The following is a 12,038-nucleotide window of genomic DNA, read 5'->3' on the forward strand; positions in this document are numbered from 1 at the left end:
TTTGAATAAAATGTTTATTGATTCACACAGCGCTTGGGACATGACACCATTTTGCAATACATTTACGCGCACATGGAAAGGATCTTTCAAATATTAAAAAAAAAAAAAACCCGCATGCTAAAGGTGAAAGATAACATGGGGAGTGAGAGAATGTTCTAGAATGCCCAGCATGAACACTACTAGTGGCCCTTGCCCAGGAGGCATCTGTGCCTGAATGGTTTTCTGGAAAATTCCCTGGTGGCTTCAGGGAAGGCAGAACATGAAAGAAACCTTCATCCCCTTCAATGAGTGTTGTCTTGTCCCAGCCGTGGCATTTTCTAGGGGACAGGATACATATAGTCCTCCACATGGATTTAGGGCTTCCTGGTAAGTCTGTGATGGTGGGCTCCAGCCCAGCCGCCTGGCGTGCTTCTCCCCCCAAGAGAGGTTCCCGGGAAGGAGAGAGGGTTCAACCTGCAGGTTCACAGCCTGGCTCTGAGTTACATGCAAGGCAACAGAGACAAATTTCTTCTTAGCAAGCACTTGGGGGTGCCCGGGGGACCCCAGGCTCCAGGCCCATGTGCCTCCTGTGAACCAGGTCAGTGAAGCCCAGCCACCCCCCGCACCTGCAATAGCCAGCCCAAGGCTGGAATGTGGCTTTCCTCGAACTGCCTGGGTGGGTATTTTTTTAACTGTTTCCTAACCACATACTTAGTTATTATTATCCCTAAAAATAATTTGTTTCCTTTGAATTGCACTTCATAATTCTTAAGGACTTAAATATATCCTACTGGCAGGGAGGCATTGGAGAATCGGCCCAAAGCAGCCAAAGGACCCCTCCGGGGGGTGGGAAGAACTTGCCAAGCTGGGTCCAGCAGGCTGTAGACTGTTCCTGCCGCCCCAGTGGGCCCCAAGGAGTCTGTGTGTGTGTCTGCAAGGAACGGGCTCAGGACCTGGGCTAGGGGAGCAGTGCTGTGGGCTCTGCGGCAACCCATGGGCAGGGACCTCCCAAGCATCTATCCTACCACGTGCTGGGCCCCATCCTGCAGCCCAGCCCCGGTTCTGCAGGGGACAGCTGGGGCCCAATGAGGAGAGCAAATGGCCATGGAGAGGGAATGGTGCCCATTCACCCCTCATACAACACACCCCGATGGAGGACCTACAACACGTGCCATTCTAGTTTTGAGGCACGAACTGTAACAGATGCACACGTAGGTCCCGGACGCTGTCCTGTGGGCCCATCTTGTGACAGGGACTGGGATGTCCCCCTGCCACCGCCAGCCTGAGGGAAACCCCAGCCTCTCTTGGCTCCCCCCGGTGTGGAGCAGAGTAGTTGCCGTGGGAAGCAAGCCCCACTCTTAGCAGTCATTTGGGATGCTGGCCAAGACCCACAGGAACTGCTGGTAGAGCTGGGGGTCCATGCAGAGGTTGGCCGTGGTCCTGCTAGAGCTCGGGTACTCGCTCAGGAACCCCCAGGGAGGGCTAATGGTGACAAAGGGCACACGCCCCACTAGCCTGTCTGGTGGATGAGCAGGTATTTTAGCAGCAGTGACCACGCCCACATACATACCTGGGCTCTAGAGGTTTGGAAGGCTCTAGAACCGCAGAGAGTACAGACGACAACCCTCACCAGATAAGTGGCTCCGTGCACGCTCTCTGAGCCTTACGCATGTGTCTCCAGTGACGGGTGTTGGGGGCGGAGCTTGGGGACAGCACAGCCGGGTCAGCGTGCAGAAAGTCTTGCCTGGTGAGCATCTGCCACGTCAGACACAGGACCCAAATCAGAGCCTCAGGGCCCCTCGAGTGGCTGGTGATTTAAGCCGTGAGCGTTCCTACACAAGGGCTGTGCTATTGCTCCCGAAAGAGTCTCTCTCCCCCTGCAAGGCGGTGCTTTTGTTCTGGTCTTTTTGTAATTGCTGGAACTGTTTTTGAAATCTTTTCTCGGGAGTTGTTTTCAGAACTGTGACCCATTCTTAGATTCTTCCATGGACACCTTGAAGGTGGATTTAACCCGGTTAGAAATAGCACAGAGTCCCCCGAGCCCCGCCGTGGTGGTATGGAGGGTAAAGGAGCTGGGGATTTGGGGACTTTCCTCTTCTGGTGCTTGGTCATCGGCCTTGGGTTGTATTGAGTCAAACGCTGGAGTGGATTAAGGTCCCAGGTGTTCAGTATACTCACCTCCAGGAGTCTGCAGTCGGGGGTGGGGATGGGGATGCAGAGGGACACAGACCCAAGGTGCTGCTCCCCCAAACTCAGTCCCTTCCTACCCCTCCCTCTCTGGAGACACCCACCTGTCCCCACTGACCTGCAGTTCCTGCCATCAGAACAAAGAGCCCAGTGAGGCGGGACTGAACCTGGCCCAAAGCCCGGCCCACAGGAGGTACTCACCAAACACTGAGTGAGTGAACTAGAGGCACCCCTTCGTGAGCACTCCTGGCAATCTGAAGAGGTTCTCTTATCTTATGCACGGTTCCCACAAAGGGCTTGGGGACATGCATGACAGACAAGAGGGTGTGAGCTGCCCACGTCCCCCAAGTGCACACAGCAGAAACCGGCCTTCCAGTGTGTGCACTGAGGCTCTGCCTCTGCAGCTCTTCTTGCTGCACACGTGTGTGCCCATGCACACGCACATTCCCATATACACACAAGGGTCTCACAACCAATATGACATGAAAGTGAAAGCTAGCCATCGACATAGAGTGGCTGGGAAATCCAGGCTCCCTCATTACTCATTTCCAATCTCAAAGCAAACACTGAACCCAGGTCATTGGAAGGAGCTCTTGAAACTCCAGCATCTGCCTCTGCACGTGCACACACAAACACACACACACACACGTGTGCATGTATATGCATGTGTGCACACAGACACTGTACCAGATCAGTTTGCCGGCTCCCGGGAGAGCAGCACGATTGGCTCTGTCCACAACAGCACACATGAGACAACATAAGAACATGAGACTACTGGCCAGGCTTCATGGGATGAAGCATGATGACATCTATGGTCTGTGAGAGATCCATGCTGTGCTGGGGCCAGATGGGTGGGGCTGGGGCGCCAGGAGCCATGTGACTCCACACTCTGAGCATTGATTCCAAGGAGCTCTCAGCGGGAGCTTGACCGGGAGGACGGAGCTCGCCTCACTTGGCATGGACAATCTGGAAGCCTCCCCCACCCGTGGGAAGCCTGGGTGCCCTCCCAGTCATGCCTAACAACCCAAATGACCCGAGGGGGCGGACAGCCTGAACAGACAAGTCAACTGCCCAGGGCATCCTAGAGCTGCCAGTGGATGCTTGCTGGAACAAACCCAGGAGCCTGGCACCATGCCCAGTGCCCCCCTGCCCCTTGGGTGGGTGGCCTGGGCCAGAGGCTGAGGATCTTCAGCTCCTTCCAGGAGCCACTTCCCTCAGGCTGTCCTTCTGCTTCAACCCAAAATGGGGTGTGGGGACCGCCCAGGGAGGTTGATTCCAGCAGGAGCCTGGCCACGGAAAGAGAGTGCCACAAACCCCAGAGGCAGGAACACAGACCCATCACACTGGGCCCCTTACATGTGGTCTCCCCCAGTCTCCTACAAGCTCCAGGTCAGGATCTCCAGGGAAAGGGATGGGAGGAAGAGCAAAGAAAACACTGACTCCGTGTGACAGTGGCCTTGGCCTGGCCCTTCCCCCAGCATCTCTGAATCCATGCCCAGGGGATGCAGACCACCTAACTGGCTCTAAAAGCTTCCTACAACTGAAAAGAGTCAGACCCTAGCTCAGAGACCCCACACTTGCCTGGCCCAGCCTCAGCCTCTGGAGAGGGGCAGCTTTCTCATTTACAGCAAGGGCGTGGGGCTGCTGCTGTCTCCGTCCCGGGGCCTTTGACAAGACCTCAGGTGAGGCCCTGGCTGCCTCAGGTGCAGAGGAAGGGCAGCTTCCCTCCAGGTCCCCAGTGGGGAGACTTCAGAGGCCTGCCTGCCTGCCTGCCTGCCTGAGGTTGAACCCACTTCCCAGCAGCTCCCAGAACAGGGGCCTGAGGGCCCAGACCCACCGGGTCACAACTCATGAGGCAAAGCTGATGATGACAGACCCGCTGAAGAAGCCGATCTGCCTGGCAGCCTCGGGCAGGAGTACTTGTGCTCACTGAGGCAGCGCTGGGGGCACGGAACAGAGGACAGAAGTTAGGGCACCCGAGGGTGGGGGTTAGAGCTAGCACAGATCCGAGAGTCAGCGTGGGCAGCTTCCAGGGGGACGTCCAGGCCAGAGAGCCCAGGGACGAGAGAGAGGAAAGACAATGGAAAGAGCTGTTTTGTTCGTAAAGGTGACATAATGGAGGGCTGGAGACCTGGAAGGAAGGGACGATGCCCGCCTCCTCCATAAGCTGCTGCCCTCCCCGCCCCACTAGCTCTCTCTTTCCCGGGGATAGAGGGTCTAAGTCAGTCCTGCAGAGGCAGGAGCACAGCTGGATCCTCGAGGAGAGAGAGGACCTGTGTCCTAAGGCAGTAGACTGGTGGGGAGATGGGGGAGGGGGCAAGTCGGGGGAGGGAAGGTGGGAGAAGGAGAGTCCGGGGGCAAATGCATGGCGAGCCGTGAGAAGACAGAACCCGGCAGACCCGCCCCAAGACCTAGACCCCACAGCAGGGAAGGGCAGTGGGTAAACAGGGCAGGAACTGGAAGGAGTGTTCAGATCCACACCCATCTGTCCCAGAAGAGGAGTGACTGGCTCCTCCCATGGTAGGGGGACAACGTTTGTTTTTCCGGTGGCTCAGACCTCACAGCTGGTACAGAAGCTCACTGTGGACACAGACTCCACAGTGACTCCACAGGCAAACACAGACACTAAGAAGCGCTTGGTCCTTCCAGCGTGTGGACTCACTGGGAGTCCAAAGAAGCAGGTACAGAAATCCGGTAACAGCGTGCAGGGGAAGGCACACAGTGACAGAAGCCCTGGGGCATTAGCCTTGCCCGCAGGCTTCTGGGAACTGGCCGCCAGTGGGGAGCGCAGGAGCCGGGTGCAGCCCTCTGGACTGGGTGGGGTGCAGGTGCAGGAGCAGCACAAGCACCTGCATGGGGACGATGTCGAGGAGCTGGCAGTGGCCCTGTGCCATCGGCAGCATCCTGAGCCTGGGGAGGCCGAGCACCAGGAGCAGCAGCACAAAGCTGGCAGCGTGGAGCTGGCAGCCATCCGTGGGAGAAGCAAGCAGGACACGAGGTTCCCCTGTAGAGGAGCCATGAGCAGGAGAGCACTGCAAACAGGAAGGCCAATGACTGTCCCCACACCTAGGCCACCACCAGCCACTGTCCTGCACTCAGCACCTCTATGCTTGGTGCAGAGTTGGACTCCAGGAAGGTGTCCAGGAAGCCCACAGCCTGGTTCTGCTGGGCCCAGAAGACAGCCGCCAGCTCAGAGTGCTTAGCAGCATGAAGGGCCTGTCAGACGCTGCTAGCAGCTGGTGGCCCAGGGACAGGTTCACCAGGAAAGCGTCCAAGATGCACGGGCGCATGTGCAGCTGTCTAAGTGCCGTGGAACAGCCCCAGCGACACAGTCAGCGGCGCTTTTCCCTGGCCCCTGGCTAGCGGCTGGCCAGGCTCCCAGGGAACAGTGGCGGCAGGTGCCCGCGCTCATGGTTCCACTCCAGGCGCAGGCGGGGAAAGTGGGGCGGCGGAGGAGCGCGTTCTTGGAGTCCCAGAGATCCACCGCACACGATCACGGTACCACGGTACGGAGCGCCGCGCGAAAAGCGGTGGTAAGCACGGGGTCCCTGGCAAGTACGCAGCCAAGCGCGCTGCGCTGCGGAGCTGGCGGGCGGGCGGAGCGCAACGCACCGGTCACTTCCTGCGGCGCTGTCCAGGGTGCTGAAAGCGCTTGCCGTCCCCCTGCCAAGGGCCAAGTTGCCCGCAGCACCATCCCGCAGCGAACCTAGGGGGGAGGGGGAGGGGTCCTGGGGTCACGGAGTTCTCTGTAGTCGCCACATGCAGCGGCTGGAGGAAGCTCCACGCCCTTCTGTCCCACACCAGGACGGTCCTTACAAGGGTCACACCTCCTCCTAATCCGGAGCTTCCTGGCCCAGCTGAGATGCTTAAAAGCTGTCCGCTTGTCCCTAGTTGTGTTGCCTTTTTCAGCGCACCTCCCCCTCCCCTGAGCTGGCACCAAACTGGAGTGATCCAGCAGTCTCGGGGCAAGGGGAAGCAGGAAAGCCAGCGGCTGAGGAGCAGGGAACTGTGTTGGATGGGCAGACAGAGCTACAGGAAGAAAGCCCAGGTGCACCTGGGTGGCGGTGCCCTTTCCCAGCCCCAGTTCAGGGCCAGGGATTGGATCTCTGTTTGCTGAACAAGAAGGGCAGCAAGAAATGGAAATGGCATGGGAAGAGAAATGAGGGAAGGAAGATGAAGAAGGAAAAGTAAAGAGGAAAGGAAGAAGAAAGGGAAGGAGAGGTAAGGGAGAGAAAAGCAAAGAGGAGGAGAGAAGGAAAGCGGGACAGCCTGGGAGGCATGACTCCCTGCTTGGTGCAGTATGGAACCCCGTTTGGAGGTGAGCTCTGCCTCTCCAGGTAGCTCTTGGAGGTCCTGGGAGATAGGGTCTGTCTCTCTCTCCCCCTTTTCTGCTGCCTTTGGGCTCCTGAACCTGTAGGAATCTTGCAACCCCTTCAGTGGCCAGTTGGCAGGACAAGAATGGAGGGAAGACACTTGGAAGCTGCCAATTTCTGGGAAGCTTTTTGGCAGCCCTGACATGAAAGGAGCCAGAAGGCAGTGGCCCTGCCCTGTCTTTCCCCACTCACCCACTCTCACTCAAAGGTTCTGCAAGCCTAGCCCTCTCCCAGGGACAGAGTGTGGCTAGTGGGGAGGGGGATCACCTTCATGGGGGTTTCCCTGGTGCCATTGCTATAAGGACTGGAGAGAACACAGGTGGCTGGGGGAATAGGGTGGACAACCTGCACTGGTCCCCTCACCCCAGCCACATGGCCTTGGACAAGTCACTTCTTGGGTCTTCTTTTCTAATATGTATAACAGGGATATTAATAATTATCAATCACACCTGACTTATGTGGTTGCAATTAGGATTTAACTAATAAATATATAGAGAAGGCTTCAAACAGTGCCCGGCACACAGTGAGTAGTCAGAGAAATGTCAGCCTTTAGCATGACTCCATTTTATAGTTGGGAACAGGGAAACTTAGATAAGTCAAGTGTCTCTTCCAACCTCACATAACTAGAAACCAGGGGCTCTAAGAACCAAACTCAGTCCTTATAGCTCTGACCCAACCTTCCGTCACCCTTCCAAGTGACCTCCTACAGAGACGACATCACAACAATTCCAAGCCCAGTCTCCATCCTCCAAAGGCAGTGACTTCCTCTCTCACTCTCTCTCCCACTAAATGCATTCAAATCCAAGAGAAATTCTCATCAGATCAGATCTTGTCTGACACCAGAGCTTTAACAACAAAGCTGTCCCTCCTGACTTTCCTGGGAAGAGCAGGCAGGTTTACAACCCCAGATGTCACCTGGGGCAGTGAAGGTGGCCATGACAACATGGCCGCAGGGGCTCCCCCAGTCCCTCCAAGGCTCCTGAGTGGCCATCTGTGGATCGGCGGGTCAGTGGAGACATCAGATGCTCCGTGGGGAGACTTCAATCCAGCCTGTGATAGCAGCTCCTGTGCCCTTTGAACATCTCCAAGGAGAGACAGATTCCAGGCAGGTTGCTTGGGGGGTCAAGAGCAGCATTCTGAGACATGAGTGCAGGAAAGCTTTGCCCATCGGTGTTACATAAAGGCAAGCCATCTGTTCACCCACAAGGATTTCTGGGTGCCCCACATGCATAACGGACTATGTCAGAGAGGACACAGACTGTGGAGATTAATAAGATTTGATCCTCACACTTTGATGAGCAGAGAGGAGATTGGACAACATAAGACCTGAAACACAAGCTCACTGACCACCTATAAGAAATAACGATTTTGGGGCACCTGGGTGGCTCAGTCGGTTAAGCGTCTGCCTTTGACTCAGGTCATGATCCCAGGGTCCTGGGATGGAGCCCCACGTTGGATGGAGCCCCACGTTGGTCCTGGGATGGCAGCCCCTCTGCCTGCCGCTCTGCCTACTTGTGCTCTCTCTCTCTCTCTGTGTCAAATAAATAAATAAAATCTTTTTTAAAAAGAGAAATGATGATCTTATTTTTTTAAGATTTTATTTATTTATTTGAGAGAGAAAATCAGTGAGGGCAGAGGGAGAGAGAGACAAGCACACTGATCACGCATGTCCGGAGCTGAAATCAAGAGTCAGGGGCTCAGCCCACCGAGCCAGCCGGGGCCCCACTGATCTTATTCTTTTAAGACAAACGAATTGTTTCAATTATAATGAAATACTGTCACTTGTGAACCAACTCATTTCCACAAATGTGCCTTGGAAGTTTGTTATGTGCACTCAGGGAGGGGGGAAAAACATGTGTAAGTAGAGAAAAGAGCAAGTACTAACTGAGGGTATTAAATTTTACCTAATTTTAAGCGTATTTCGTGATTGCGCTTATCTCTTTTAACTGTATTTAGCTCCACCACAGCCCCCGCCCCCGGGATGGGTATTCCTGTAGTAACTGGTACTCTGTTGATAAGATCACAGGGCTCAAACCCAGGGGGAAGGGGCAGCCCAGGCAGTGAGATCTGAGCCCTGAGGCTCTGGGGGACAAGAAGGAGTGCAAAACGCAAATATGGACCTCGATCCACCAGCATGGTCCCTCCAGTCCTCAGCCTTCCAGGCAAGCATCCCCAAGGAATAATCCGAAATATCAGGAAAAGTGCGGGGAAATGGAAGGCAGGAAAGAAAGAGAAGTGGAGGAATCAGTGCGCAGCAGGAAGCCAGCAAATCGTTACTAGGTCCCCCCAAGGCAGAGCGGGCTGCAGGCGTCTGCAGGGCTCAGCCTAGTGTGTGCTGTGTGGTAGAAATCACAGGAAACATGTGGCCATCTCAGCCCTAAGCAATGCCTGGGAAAGCCAGGATGGGATGTGCCCACCCACCAGGGCGGTCAGAGACATGGTGGGATTATGAGCACCTGGGGTTCGTTCTGCTTCCTCATACTTTCCTATAACTCCTGCATTTGCCGTAGAAGCAGGAGCTGCGTGACAATAGGAAATCGCACAGGAAGAAAGGTCCCATTGAAATCCTCTGTCAAAACTCCACACGGTGTTGTCCCTTTTTCAGCCCAGACTCTGCCCTCCATGACCAACTGGTTGGTCGGCTTTGGAGCATCTTGGTTTTATAAAACTGTGGTAGACATGATTGTCCCTGGAAGGGTAGGCAGGGAGCAGAGAGAGGAAGACGTGAGTTGAAATTCCCCAGGCTTGCAGAGGGGTGGGTGACCGGATGGGCACGCCTTGGACACCACGCTCATCATCATAAATTAACTTTCCAGTCAGTTCCTTAGTGAAGCACAGAGGGTCCCAGGGCCCTGGGGAGATGGCATCTGTGCATGCAGGACAGAGATAGGAACAAGCCAGAAACCGGACATGACCCTGGTGGACAGAGGCTGTGGCAGAGAGAGACCCAGGGCTCCTCCAGGGCCCCCACGCGGCTCCTGACACAGCCTGGGTCTCCCCAAAGTCAGGACAACAAGACTCTGGCCAAGAAGGGGCAAGTACGAGATAAGTGGATAACGCAGACAGGTTGGTGGGAAGCTCATGGCTGTGGACCGTGACGGGGACAGATGTGAGGAAAGCTCAATGGCAGACTGTGTGAGCTAGGTCTGTCCCCAGGGCTGTAGGACAACGGCCGAGGGCTGTGGCTGGCCCTACAGGGGCTGTTTGGATCTTTGGTCTGGCGGCCCTGGAGGCTTTTGGGGTCTTAGCCTGTGCAGCCTGGGTTCCTGCTGCCGGGAGCTCTCGGCAGAGAAGAGCCCCACCCTGAGTGAGGAACCCGGAGATGGAGGAAGGGGAGTCTCAGAGAGGTCCCGGAGGTGGCCTGGCTCCCCTGCCTACCTGGGCTGCCTCCATTGGTCCAGAGACCCCAGAGCCTTTAGACCACACGAAGCCCTTTGCCTGGTTTTTCCGCTGAAGCCCTTGAAAATCAGGGTTCCCTGCTCAGATGCCCCTGCTCTCCCATCCCACCCCTCCTCCTGCAAGAGGCAAAAGGAGAGCCTCCTCTTTCCTAAAACACAGGAACGGAAGGATTTCCGGCGGGGCTGACAACCTGACTCAGTGTCAGCCGGGGCCCAGTTTGTCTTCCGACAGCGGGCGAAGGCGCCGGGGAAGGAGGTTTCTGCTTTGGAGCCATTTGAGCCTGGGCTCAGATCCCTGCTCTCGGGCCCTTCCGAGCAGGGTGAACTTAGACTCTCTGAATCTCTGTCTCCTCATCTGTGAAACGGGAACATGACGGGAACACCCTGAATGTTCGTGTCTCCAAAAGTCAGGCGTGGAAACTCTACTGCCCAGGGAGGTGGCCTCAGGAGGCGGGGCCTCTGGGAGGGGCTCAGGTCCTGGGGCGGAGCCTCTGCTGTATTGCACATTCACTGGCACAGCTAGTCCCACCCACCCTCCATCCGTCTCCCAGAGGCCCCGCCCCCTGAGGCCATCACTGGGGCGGTAGGGTTTCCACGCATGACTTTTGAGGAAAAGGACGTTCAGAATTGTGCTCCCAATTTATAGATGAGGGGACTGGCCTCAGGACGGCTCAGGGTTCCCTGCTCAGAAGGGACCGAGCCAGGATCTGAGCACAGATGATGAGCAGCCCCAGGCAGGGCTCAGCTTGGCAGACAGCCAGCTAAGCCCCAGCGCCCCCTTCCGATGGTAAAAGCGGGGACAGCGAATGCTCACGAGCTGCTCTTTCCACCTCTTCCTGGCGGTCCAGGGAGGTGAGGGGCCTGTCCCCGTGCTCCCTCTGCTCACACCTGTTCCCACAGGGCTTGCAGATCGTGACCAGGGGAAGGTGCAACAGAAATCACTTGAAAAATCGTTAATGCATTTTACAGACAACAGAAGGGTCTTCTTTTCCTTGTTTTGGCCCTGGACAAATCTAGTCCCAGAGAGGCCAGGGCACTGGCCTTGGCCCGCCTAGCAGGGAGGGGCCAAGTTCTTGGACCCTGGGGCCATGATGCCGGCATGGCAGGCCCCTCCACTGCTCTGTGCCTGGTGGCCAGATTAGGGGGATCCTGCTTGCAGCGCAGTCCAAAGCTTGGCCCCAAGAAGAGACCTCAAATTCCCTGCCACTTTGTACATCATGGATCCCCCTGTTCCTTCTGTGGTGGGCACGGCTAAGCAGCACCTGAAATCCTGAAGCCCTTCGCGCCAGGCAGATACAGGCCCCTGCCCCAGGCAGCAGCCCCCACTGGTGACAGAGACGGGCACAGGTCACGAGCCCCCAGAGTGTGATGCGTGGTGTCATCAGTGATCAGGACTGCAGGGGCTGCCTGAGGGGAATAAGCATCCAGCAGAACAGGTGAGCCTGGCTTAGACACTCGGTGCCTACGTGGCCTCGGACGGAAGGAACAATGGGCAAAAACTAATAGAAGCACAGGACAGGTGCTTCCTAACTGTGGGCGCCCCATTCCCTCCCCAAGCCCAAGGGCGAGCACAGGGAGAGATCACCACCAGCACATCCCGAGGTGGCTTGCGTTGCTGGGTAGGGGCGGAAAGGGTGGGCTCCCCACGCCATGGGAGTCAGCAGTGGCCTGTGGATCCCTGGAAGAAGAAGGGCCGGCTCCCGCCTACTGCTGCATCACTGCCTCATCCATGGGGCCCAGCGGCCAGAGTCCAGGAGGGGCAGCCAACAGACCCCTGTGCCCAGTGAGGCCAGGGTTGGAGAGGAGCAAAGAGGGGTCCCCCAAGCTCTTAGAGGGGATCACATCTAAGCCAAGAGCTGTGCTCGGATGGTTAGCCAAGTGGAGACCATGGAATGTTCTCAGCAAAAGGGATCGTGTGCATGCAGGAAACTGAGAGGCACCCTACTTGGTAAGGAACTGGGCTTGATTCCCAAGGTGGGGGGCTCCTTGTGCTGCTCTCTGTTGCTGTGCTGGCAGGGCACAGGGCACAAGCTACCCCACTTGGCCCAGAGAGAAGACAGCAGACCCCAGCCTGGGCCCCAGCAGGGAAGGAAGGTCATGA

Source organism: Mustela putorius, unplaced genomic scaffold (assembly GCF_011764305.1).
Source record: "Mustela putorius furo isolate JIRA1106 unplaced genomic scaffold, ASM1176430v1.1 tig00000083_pilon_pilon_pilon, whole genome shotgun sequence".
Classification (NCBI taxonomy): domain Eukaryota; kingdom Metazoa; phylum Chordata; class Mammalia; order Carnivora; family Mustelidae; genus Mustela; species Mustela putorius.